General features: G+C 38.6%; 1 protein-coding gene and 1 non-coding gene across 2 annotated transcripts in view; one reads left to right on the forward strand and one right to left on the reverse strand.

The window, feature by feature from the left end:
• Positions 1 to 4,611, reverse strand: part of Cmklr2 (chemerin chemokine-like receptor 2) — a 68,721-nt gene extending 64,110 nt beyond the window's left edge. Inside the window, exon 1 of the mRNA XM_048808397.1 lies at positions 4,375 to 4,611. The gene's annotated coding sequence lies outside the window, so the exon portion shown is untranslated. The remainder of the gene's footprint in view (positions 1 to 4,374) is intronic.
• A 797-nt stretch (positions 4,612 to 5,408) lies between these two features.
• On the forward strand, positions 5,409 to 5,514 carry LOC125618373. Its single transcript, XR_007349658.1, has one exon. It is a non-coding gene; the product is annotated as a U6 spliceosomal RNA (small nuclear RNA).
• The last annotated feature ends 6,750 nt before the right edge of the window (positions 5,515 to 12,264 follow it).

Here is a 12,264-nt window from a genome sequence, read left to right on the forward strand (position 1 = left end):
TTTGGTATATCACGTTAACTAATTTGGGTATACTGAAATGTCCTTGCAACTGAGGGAGAAATCCTATTTGGTATGTGATCCTTTTAATGCATTAATGATTTGCTAGTATTTTGTTGAGGCTTTTTGTATCCGTATTCATCAGGGATATTGGCCTATAATTTTCTTTTCTTGTATTGCCTTTGTGTGGGTTTGGTATCAGGAATATAGGCCTCAAAAAGTGAGTTTAGAACTGTTCTCTTCCCTTCAATCTTTTGGAAAGATTTGAGAGGTGTTGTTGTTAATTTTTTTTAATGTTTTATAGAATTGACCCTTGACATCATCTTCTAGGACCCCAGGCTTTTGTTCTGGGGGAGGTTTTTGATAACTGATTCAATCTCCTTGCTTTTATTAGTCTGTCCAGGCTTTCTATTTCTTCATGATTCAGTCTTAGTAGGTTGAATGTTTCTAGGAATTTATCCATTTTTTTCTAGGTTATCCAATTTATTCTCACATAATTGCTGCTTGTAGTCTCTTATGATCTTTTATTTCTGTGGTGTTAGTGCTTCAGTTTACTTAGTAATGATAAGTCTCTCTTTATGGTTTGTGTGTGGGTGTATGTTTGAGAATTACTGAATATTATGGGGAAAGTATCTGGCAAAAACTAGGTTTGCTTTTATTCCTTTTCCATTAATTATCTTTCTTGTGACTTAAGTTTAGTTATTATATCATTATATTTCTGTCATCCTTCTTCTCAGTCTTTTTTTCCTTCTTTCTTTTTTCCTTCATTGTTTTTTAAAAGTAAATGGTTTCCATCATGAGAATGGTGACACATTTTTACAGTTGGAACAATTTTTGCTCCAGTAGCTGCTTAGGAACTAAGTAATTGTAAAACCCTTAAGAAGTTAAACACAGATCAGAGTTTTTCAACTATTTAAAAAAATTTAAATGTTAAAAAATTGCCCACAATCTTTCAGCTTACATTAACAAAAGAACTTTTGTATTTTATTTTTGTATTTTTCTAAGGAAAGGCACAAATTCTGTTTTTTTTTTTTTTAAGTCAGTTTTTTTCCCACCACCCAAATATAAGTCAATTAAAAATAGATGGTACCAGGGGTGTTATGAAGTTTAAACTACAACTGGATATAAAATGAGCTCCCCTAAGTTGTAGATATGGTGTGAACTTTCTCTAATATGTATCTGAGAAGGGACTTTGTCTTGCTACCTAATGTAAAAGGCAGCTCTCAGATAGTATAATCACCCTGAACCACAAGTGGGAAACAGATGGCTTTTCAGCTGTGGACATAGCCAATTATGCTATAATCTTCTCCTTCTTGTCATCCTTCTCACAAATTAAACCTGGCAAATGATTGGGAACAACTCACAAGTCAGCAGGAACAACAAAAATATGTTGGATACGATTTATAATGATTTCTTCCTGATACAAGACAGAATGGTGCAGGGATGAAATTAGGGATCAAGATGACTTTAGGCTACATTTAAATTCTAAAAATGCTAATTTTACCAGGGTTACTGAATTAAAAATATCCATGTTTTATGCTTTTCAACCCTGGAATGGTCAACAGCATGTTTTTAGGAGGATATTATAGAATCACAACATATTATCATTAGAAGACACCTCTGAAAGGCAATTCCTAGGTGACAAAGTTCTAAGCAAAGTGGAACAAAGGCAATAATTAATTTCATAAAGTTCATCACATAAATAATTCCATAAGGAGAGCCACAGTCTTCTCTTAGAAATCATGCAGAAGCAAAGCTCCCACCTGTGCTTAAAATGGTATCAGAGTTACACTCTGAAGTGCTGATATTGTGTTTGTTTTGTTTTGTGGTACTAGGATTTGAACCCTGGGGTACTCTACCACTAAGCTTCATCTCCAGTCCTTTTTATTTTTTACTTTAAGACCAGGTCTCCCTGAGATACTGAGGCTGGCCTTGAACTTGGGATCCCCCAACCTCAGCCTCCTCAATAGCTAAATTACAGGGATGTGCCACCTTGCCTTCTTTACATTTGATGTTTTGAAAAACAAAATGATTATTAAGTGTCCATAGTCAACCAGTCACCTAATATAATAACCCAATGAACTGGGGATAGTTCCTCCATTACAAAGCTTTACATAATTAGATACAATAGAAAGCAATAATTAGATACAATAGAGACCAATGCTATTCAAAAGGTGGTCACTATAAACACATGTAATCTAACATTAAAGTACTTAAGGAAAACTATGGAGTGGGTCAGGGTTTAGGATAAAGGCAGAATTAATATTAAACATGGAGGACTTGATGAAAAAGTTATGCAGCCTGGTCGCTTAGAAAAGAGAGAGACTCCAAGTCAAGTCTAAGACATATTATGCCTGGTTGAATTTTCATTAAGACCAAAGTCTCTCTAATGGCATGAAAAATAATTTAATATAAAATTAGGTCCATGTTGACTGTTGAATGTAGGAGAAAGTGCCATATAGATGTGAAATCCTTAACTTATCATAAATTTTTCTCTTTATCAGTTTATAATGATGAACCAAAAGTCTGGTAATGGAACATTCTGCTTAATTATATAGCTAAGAGTTGACATAGCTTTTTATTTATTAGGTTGTACCACATAAAATTTACTGTCACTAGACTTTGACTATGTCTGACATAATACAATGGTAGTTTCTTATGCTTCAAGAGAAAACATGTATTAATAATTCAATACATATAAGAAGACATGTATTGAATTATACGTAATCATTTGTCATTGTATAAATGTTTCTTCTTTGTGTTTTATTTCTACACAGTATATAAATATATTTAGCATTAAATTCATATTAAACATAGTTTTGTGGGGGATATTTGTTGTCATTGGTGGTTTTTTTTCCCCCAGTAGTGGAGATTGAACTCAGTAACACTTTACCACTCACTGAGCTTTACATCCCAGCCCTTTTTAATTTTTTATTTTGACTGGGATTTCTTAAGTTGCTCAGGCTGGCCTCCAATTTGCAAACCTCCTGCCTCAACCTCCAGAGTCACTGCGATGACAGATGTGCCCTACCACTCCCAGCCAATATAATTTTGATGACTGGGAAAGCACATTCTGCTTTATCCACTCAGCATTGACTGGGCACCTGTTAGTCTCTAGCGCTCTGCTCCAGTTTGAGGTACAAAGATAAGTGGAATGTACTCCTTGTCCATGAGCCTCTCACAGTTCACTAATGCAGATAGCACTGTAATAGGTGATTATCACAGAGACCATGTGGAGGGGTGAAGAAGGCAGGCCCTGGAGGCACACATAACCTGGGCTTTGCCACTTTTCCAAGATGTCCAACCTCTTAGCCTCTTGGAAATAATAATAGTACCTCACAGTATTGTGAGAATTAACTGTGGAAACGCATGTGAAGTTGCTTAGCATTGCACTGTATTTAACAAGTACTCAGGAAATGTTAAGTATTACCCAATGTGTTAAATGCAACTTACGTAATTAGGCATGGTTGTTACTTGCTTCCTTTTGAATGTAGTCAGGTAAACTGGTTTTAATTATAAGCAACTCATGATTGGACAACCATAAGAGTTTATAGTGAAATTGTTTGCTCTTGAAAGTTGTTTGGAGAAAATTTCACCCTCTTTTTCCTGGAAATGGAACCTGTTGTCAATCAAAGTCTTGGTCTAGTGAAGTAGCTGAACAGATTTTACACATCTTTTAAAAATGAGGCTAACTTTCCCAGGTTCTCAACATTCTTTTAACGCCTTTATAATTAAGAGGAACCCAGAAATTTATGGATTTGATGATAATTAAGAACTTTACTTCCCTCCTCGTTCAATCCACCTTTGCCTCTGTTACAAAAATAAATGTTAGTTATGAGCAGACTCTCTGTGGGCACGAATGCTGGGTTTTATCTTTTTTTTTTTTTGTACTGGGATTAAACCCAGGTTTGTGCTGCCTGCCACTGAGCTACATATCTCAACCCTTTTTATATTTTGAGACACAGTCTCACTAAGTTGCTGGGGCTGGTCTTAAATTTTTGTTCCTCCTGCTTTAGCTTCCTGAGTCACTGGGATTAAAGGCATGTACCACTGTGCCCAGCATGAATGTTGTTTACCAAAACTCACTGAGTAATCTTTATGGTCAGTGAAATAATATTATTGAGCCTTACTATTTATGAGGCACTGTACTAGGCTCTGCAGCTATAAATATGGTAAGCAAACCTTTATAGGTTTGTGAAGGTCAGGGAAGAATTCATTTAGGTATATAACATTGAAAAATATAACTGGACAGGTGGCTGGGGATATAGGTCAGTGGCAGGGGGCTTATCTCTCATGCATGATGCTGGGGGTTCAATCTCTAGTATTGCAAGAAAGTACATAAGTAAAACTAATTGAAAAAAACAAACACAAACTTACCCTTTAGAAGAGCTGGTGTTTTTCCTCCTTAATTTCAACACCATCAGCCAGTTCACGAAATAAAAGTTTTGTCAAATAAATTGTATGGTTAACTTATAAAAGATGCTAAATTGATATAAATTATTCTATCACCAATTGAATTTATTTATTTATTTATTTTGCAGTATGGGGGATTGAATTCAGAGGTACTCTACCACTGAACTACATCCCCAGCCCTTTTTATTTTTTGTTTTGAGACAGGATATCCATAGGTTGCCCAGGCTGGCCTCAAACTTGCTGTCATCCTATCTCAGCCTCCTGAGTAGCAGGGATTACCAGCGGGTGGTGCCCAGCCCGGCTCCTCCCCCCTTTTTTTCTGGTACTGGGGTTTGAATTTAGGGCCTTGGACGTGCCAGGAAAGTGTTCCACCACTGAACTACTTCCCAGCCCCCTAATTCTATTTTTAACATTACACATGACCTTTTGTCTCAATGTTATTCTGCTCCATAAGGACTTTCATGTGATCAACTGTACTTAAAAATATAACATTCACCTCTAGAGTGATTTTATCATTACTAACACACACACACACACACACACACACACACACATAAATGTATATTTAATTATAAATCCTTATATACGCTGACCTAGAAGTAAGAAAATTTTAGAAGACTATATGAGGACCCTAGAAAAGCTCTTTATTTCTTGATCAGGAAGACTGCCTGGCTCTCCAAAGATATTTCACATCTAAATGTGAAGTGTCTCCCTTCCCTGCCTTTTGTTTTCAGGGAGTTGACTGGGGAAGAGGGAATCCAGTACACACTTAAAACTGCTTGATTTGTGAGAAGGATGATAATATTACCAAACACTACATAAAGTGGTGTTTTCTTATTTCCTCAGAAATGTAATTTTTCTCTCAAAACACAGGGAGGAAAGAAAATAACTACAGACAGCATCTCACCCTTTTAACTTTCACTAGAAAATTTACAAGATTATCATGCTCATTTCTTTTAGCCTTAAATAAATAAAATCTTAATTAAATAAAAGGATGGGTGCTTGCTTCACAGCATGCATACTAAAACGGGAAGGATACAGAGAAGATTAGCATGGCTCCTGAGAAGGGATGACACGCAAATTCATGAAGTGTTTCATATTAAAAAAAAAAAAAGATGATTCTCAAGCTATTATGTGGAATCTTTTCAGATTGATTGGGTGGTCTTCAATGATTTACTACAGAATGACCATTTCTTCCCTTTTACATTTTTCTCAGGCAATCAGTGAATGATGTATTCATCAAACTTAAGAGAGGGCCCAGACAGAATATCTCTTGATGAGGCACATAATTGATCGTTTCTCAAACCATTTGGATTACAGCGGGTCAAGGGAGACCATAGCAAGAAGCTTGACTAATGTACTGATATTTATCATGAGAAATGAACTCATATACAGAATCATTTGATGTAAAATAAATAAACTATTTTGCTACAGCATTATCACAAGATCAGAATATCTTACTTTGGGAAAAAAAAAGGAGCACAATGAAGCTTTACTGTAAGAGCAGGAAAACTATTAGCTTGTTGCTTTTGGCAGTTTCTTTTATCAGATCTTTTCTCTTAGATTAAACATAAATCAAAATCGTTATCAAAACTAACCGGAATAAACAGGGTTTGTTGTTGCTCTGTGGTGGAACAGGAACCTAGCATAGCCTGAAGCCATGGGTTTAATCCCTAGCACCAGAAGACAGACAGACACAGACACACACAAACACATACAAATTATATTACCAAAAGTGCTCTGTTAACAGAGCTGTTGATCATTAAATTAGCCAGAAGCTGAAGAATTTGCAAACCTTTCAATAGGTCATATTGCTAGTAGTGTGTGTTATTTTATAATACACCCTAATTAAATGAGTAATCAAGTAAGGCAACAAGAACACTATATCACATTTATTGAACTCTTTTTATGAACCAGGTACTGTGTAGGCACTTACATATACTCTTTTATGTAATTCTTAAAACAGAATGGTTTATTCATGTGTTTTCTCCCCACATCACAGTGAGACAAGATTCACTCGGAATGAAAAATGTGTATGGTACAAGTAATTACTATATTTGATGGGTATCTGTGTTTGGTTCATGGGGAGAAAAAAAAGCATAGTAATATTTACAACTAATAGGAAATACAAGGACACTAAAAATATAGAAAGTTAGGGAAAGGAAGGACAGTGGACATAGGAAAAAAAATCACAGTAATTGTTTGCTGTGTCACACCAAGTGTTTGGCAGTGTTTCTGAGCCAGGGTCCTCAGCCCGCTGCTCAGAAAACACTCATCCCAGAAGGGAGGAATTTTGAAAAAGAGAAAGAATTTAATTCAGAAGGTGCCAGAGTGGGGGAGGGGGAATCCATGGAGTCAAATGTGCCTCCCAGGACAGGGTCTAGCTGTATTTATAGGATGGAAAAAAACAGGGTAGTCAAAGGTGTGGGGAAAGGTGATGGGAATAAGAAAAGGTAAAACAAACAAACAACAAACCACTGGTCTGTTCGTGCATAGACAAGCCTCAGGGCTCTTAATATGTTGCACGTTCAGAAAATGGCGACTAGCTTGACCTGAGGGTGGAGTTTGAGGCCGTATGATGTCAAAAAGACGTCTATCAGACACTTTCTGCAGGTCCAGGTGAGGGAGTAGCGGATTCAACCAGTTTGAGCCAGACCAGGCTTCTTCCTCAAAATTCTTAGCGAAAAGCTTAAAACAGTCGTTACCATGGTGACCGTGCATCAGAGGTGTTATCTATAGTAAAGCTAGCAGGGGTCCATTCAGGTTTTGCCTGCGTGAATTTCGAAAGAAAAGATGTGCTCTTAGCTTTTTAAATTTTAACTAGGAAGGGAAAATGACTCAGGCTCTTACAAGAGAAAAAAATTGTTAATTTCGTTATGGGGACTCAGTTTCAAAAGGAAAAGACAGCTTGCTTTCTATACTCTCACAATATTCTCAGTGTTTCACTTCTGACACCAGACTGGGGAGTTTCTCCTATATCAAGTAATTCTTCAATTCTCAGTGGACATCAACTGGTTGTCATACTGAATTCTGACCCGTCTATCTGGAGATAGTACAGACCCCACAGGTTAAGAGCTCAGTCCCGCGAGGCAGCCCGCCCCCCAACCCCCACTTCAGATGCCAGCCGCAGGCTGTAACCTGTGCTTATGTGACCAGGTTACAAATCAGAGGTTTCCATGACTACCCCTCAGGTTCCATAGTTTACTAAAATAGCTTGGAGTCATCAGAAAAACGGTTTATTTACAAGATGACTGGTTTGTCACAGAGGACCGAACTGAGGAACAGACAGCAGGGAGAAATGCCCACATGTTGGAAGTGCAGAGCTTCAGGGCCCTGTCCTGACTCCACAGGACCTCCACGTGCTCACCAACCTGGAGATTCCAGGATTTATGTGGGTGCACGATGACTGAATCATTGATCACTGCAATTTTAAGTCACTTTCCTTGGTCTAACCTCCCCCCAGGTGTGATAAGTAGGCTGTTGACATGGACGTCTGTGTGTGACTTTGGGCAGCGAGTACACACGGTTGTGCCTAGAAAGGGGCCCGTTATCTATGGTAAAGGAGGTGGGTTGGATAGCTGGAAAGAATTAGAGCGGGGGAGGAGTGAATTTTGGAGGTCGCAGAGACAGAACGCGGTGCAATGGGGACCTGGCGCCACGGGCTGAGTGCGACGGTGGGGGTGGGGAGGGGTCACCGGCTTTGATCCGCGCTGTGTTCACCACGTGTGCGGTGCGGGCCAGGCGCTGCAGAGCTCAGTTTTCTTTTCTCTTCTCTTCCTTTTCCTTCTTTTTATTTTATATCCTCAGTCTTTCTTTTTTATTTTTTATTTTGAGACACGGACTCGCTACATCGTCTCTAGTGTCCTCGGAATTGCCATCCTGCCTCAGCCCCTTAAGTAGCTGGAAATATAGCCTTGCGCCACCAGGCTACCTCAGAGCGCAGTTTTCTTTTGTAACTAGGTGAGCTGGACCCCGAAACCTGGGTAAGGTGAACTCCCAGCTCGGGGGGAAGTGGCGCGCAGCCCCCTGAACAACTGCACCTCCCATCCACCTTTATCAAAGCATGGTCCCCTGATCTCTCTCCTCTCTGAAACATACATTTTCAAAGAGATTAAAGTCTAGAAATGGCTTGGTAAAGGGAGAAGTCCCGTTCTCTGACTGCTAATGGCAGGCTTGAATAAGCCATTAGCCAATATTACAGCCTTCTTTAATGTAGGCTTACCAAATCCATCTTAGGGAAATAATTCAGGGCCTGTAATTGCTGCCTAAGCACATTATCAGCCAGGAAAACCTGTTGGAGAAAAAGATTTGCTTTATACTGACAAAAAGTTCAACGCTGATGTTGTTCAATAAGTAAATTCTAAAATGGAAAGAAACAGGTAATTCAACAGAACCTCTTGGACACTGCCTCTCAGTCCCATTTTCCTGGTTAGTATGGTAGAGCTACATTTTTTAGAAATAATTGGCCCTCGGGGCTGGGGATGTGGCTCAAGCGGTAGCGCGCTCGCCTGACATGCGCGGGGCGCTGGGTTCGATCCTCAGCACCACACAAAATAAAGATGTTGTGTCCACCAAAAACTGAAAAATAAATATTAAAAAATTCTCTCTTTCTCTCTCTCTTTAAAAAAAAAAGAAAAAGAAAGAAATAATTGGCCCTTGTGATTTTTCTCTCCAGAACCTTATTTATTTGTTTTTGTAGTTTTGGGAATGGAACCCAGGGTCTCTTGCATGCTACAAGTGCTCTTTCACTGCACTGTATCCCCAGATGAAATTTTTGTCATTTTTGAATGCAAGCAAAAGCAGCTTTTCTTTTTTTTTTTTTTAATTTTTATTGTTGGTTGTTCAAAACATTACATAGTTCTTGATATATCATATTTCACACTTTGATTCAAGTGGGTTATGAACTCCCATTTTTACCCCGTATACAGATTGCAGAATCACATCAGTTACACATCCATTGATTTACATATTGCCGTACTAGTGTCTGTTGTATTCTGCTGCCTTTCCTATCCTCTACTATCCCCCCTCCCCTCAAAAGCAGCTTTTCTTCAACTCAAGATATCTATGACAACGATTACTATGACAATTCATCGATGTTTTTAAAGGTGAATTTAGAATTGCAGTCTTTTTTCCTTTGAACAAATAATCCCAAGAGTTATTAAACATGGGAATAATTCTTTGGACTTAAGATGATTCATCTTTGTGATTTTGTTTTGCTTTTGAAAAAAGTCTACTGGTAACAAAAAAGATACAGGAAACTATTTTAAAAGTAGAACCCTTAAAAAGAAATTTTATTGTATCAAGTGGTTTGTTACTGAGTTTCTCCCAACCCCTCATCAGGAAATAAACCACTTGCATTATGTTTCATTGAAGTTATATTGTATCCCTTGTATAGGCACTAAGGTATTTTTCTGAGTAGGTTTTTGAAATTGAGTACCCGATGACGCACTTGGCTTTTGAGTTATCTAAAGTATTGAGACTATAAGGACATTGTTGACATATGCCTATGTGCTTCTTTTCTAGGAACCACCATACTTAATGACCTTTAGAAAATCACTTTCATGGGGCTGGAGTTGTAGCTCAGCAGTAGAGCACTTGCCTCGTATGCTTGAGGCATTGTGTTCAATTCAGCACCACATATAAATAAGCAAATAAAAAATAAAGGTCCATCAACAACTAAAAAAATTTTTAAAAAAGAAAATCATTTTCAATTTGAAATTTTTTAAACTTTATTTTTTTTTTAACATTGCTGAGGATTGAACTCAGGACCTTATGCCACTGGGCTTTCTCAGAGCACAGTTTTCATGCATGCTAGGTAAGTATTTTACCACTGAGCTACACCTTAGCTCCAGAAGATCACTTTTATTGTCCTCAAATACTAGACTTTCGTTTCTGGGTCAAAATGATTAATACAAGTATGAAACGAACATATTAAATTTTAAAATCTTTCATCTTGGAAATCATTTTCATATCTGTGTGTCTTGTTATACCTGTTTAAACCAAGTACATGGTTAGAACAATTGGCACAGCAAGCAGGGTAACTGGAACAAAACAGAGACAATGATTCGTTGAATGTTATGGGCTTAGCAACTGACAGCAGCTGCTGCATGACAGGGAATCGCTAGTATAGGCACACTTGCTGCTTGATGGTTACTGCTCATGGTTTTTTGTTCGTTTAGTGTTTTTTGTTTGTTTGTTTGTTTTGTTCGTTTTCCCAAATTCAAATTAAGTAGCTGAAATGCTCCGTGTTCAGTGTAGCGTTCCCATGGTGTGCTGGTTTTAGAAAAATCAGCCTCGAGTGAAGAAGAAGGCATGATAGATTCATGATAGCACCAGTGCAATTACTGGAGATTATGATCAGAAACATGTCTTGGTTGGCAGCAAGACAGGTAGACCCCTGCGCCCCACAGCAGGATGAAGGAGTTTATATATTAAGCTCGTCAAAAGTGGGCTGTAGCAACGGATATGTACCTGGTCTTTTTGAAAAAGTGTTATCATGTACAATATCAGTTAAGAAACAGTCCAGGCATCACTGGCCAGCGCACTGTCCTTAGCTGACCATCCTAATTTTGTCATATAGGATTAGTGATACGTGCAACGGTCGGCTGGTGAGCAAAATGCTGGTTATAATCAAGATGCCCAGAATCATGTTAAGATGGATTTCTACCATGTGGCTTATTATTCAGTCTATTGGTCCCAGCTCTGTAGATGACCTCCTGTGGCACAGCACAAGGTAGAGTGTTGGAGGCATTACCAAGAGATAAAAACTGGGAGTTACTATACAATTACTGCTGTAAACACTTTCTGTCCAGAAACAGTTTGCAAAATTATTTACATATAATTAAGAGATCTCAGAAGTGGTTCCTTTTTTGTTTTTGTTTTGCTTTTGTAATTTTTGTTTTGTTTTGTTTTTGCAGCACCAGGTATTGCACCAGGGCCTTCTGTGCTAGCGATATCCCCAGACTTGGTATGTGTGGATGTGTGGCGGTATTGGGGATTGAACCAAGGAGTGTTATGCCACCAAGCTACATTTTCAGTCCTTTTAATTTTTTTTTTTTTTTAATATTGAGACAAACTTTCACTAAGTTGCTGAGGCTCTATCCAGATTGCTGAGTCTGGTCTCGAATTTGAGGTCCTCTTCCTCAGCCTCCCAAGTTGCTGGGACTACAGGCATGCACCATCACACCTAGCATCCCAGTTCCCAGTATGTTTTGTTTTCGGTTTTTGCAGTACTGGGAATTGAGCCCAGGAATGTTTCATCACTGGGCTAACTCCCCATTTTTTTTTGTTGTGTTGGGGATTGGACCCAGGGCCTTGTGCATGTGAGGCAAGCACTCTACCTACCAACTGAGCTACATCTCCAGCCTTGAGCTATAACGTAAGTCTTGAGCTTATGATCCTTCTGTCTCAGCCTCCCAAGTAGCAGGGACTACATCACACCCAGCGCCTACCTATTTTAAAATTTTAATTTTGAGACAGGGTCTCATTAAGTTGCCCCAGTTGGCCTTGATTGTACAACCTCCTGCCTCAGTCTCCCAAGAACATGTGTGCACCACTGTGCCCAGCTTTAAAAGAGGTTTTTGTCCTTTCAGTCTTTTTTTTTTTTTTTTTTTAATATATACCAGGAGATTGAACCCAGGGACATTGAACCACAACCCCAGTCCTTTTTATAATTTTTTAAAAATTTTGAGACAGGGGCTGGGGATGTGGCTCAAGCGGTAGCGTGCTCGCCTGGCATGTGTTCGGCCCGGGTTCGATCCTCAGCACCACATACAAACAAAGATGTTGTGTCCGCCCATAACTAAAAAATAAATATTTAAATTCTCTCTCTCTCTCTCTCTCCCTCTCCCTCTC

Source organism: Marmota marmota, unplaced genomic scaffold, assembly GCF_001458135.2.
Source record: "Marmota marmota marmota unplaced genomic scaffold, marMar, whole genome shotgun sequence".
NCBI classification, from domain to species: domain Eukaryota; kingdom Metazoa; phylum Chordata; class Mammalia; order Rodentia; family Sciuridae; genus Marmota; species Marmota marmota.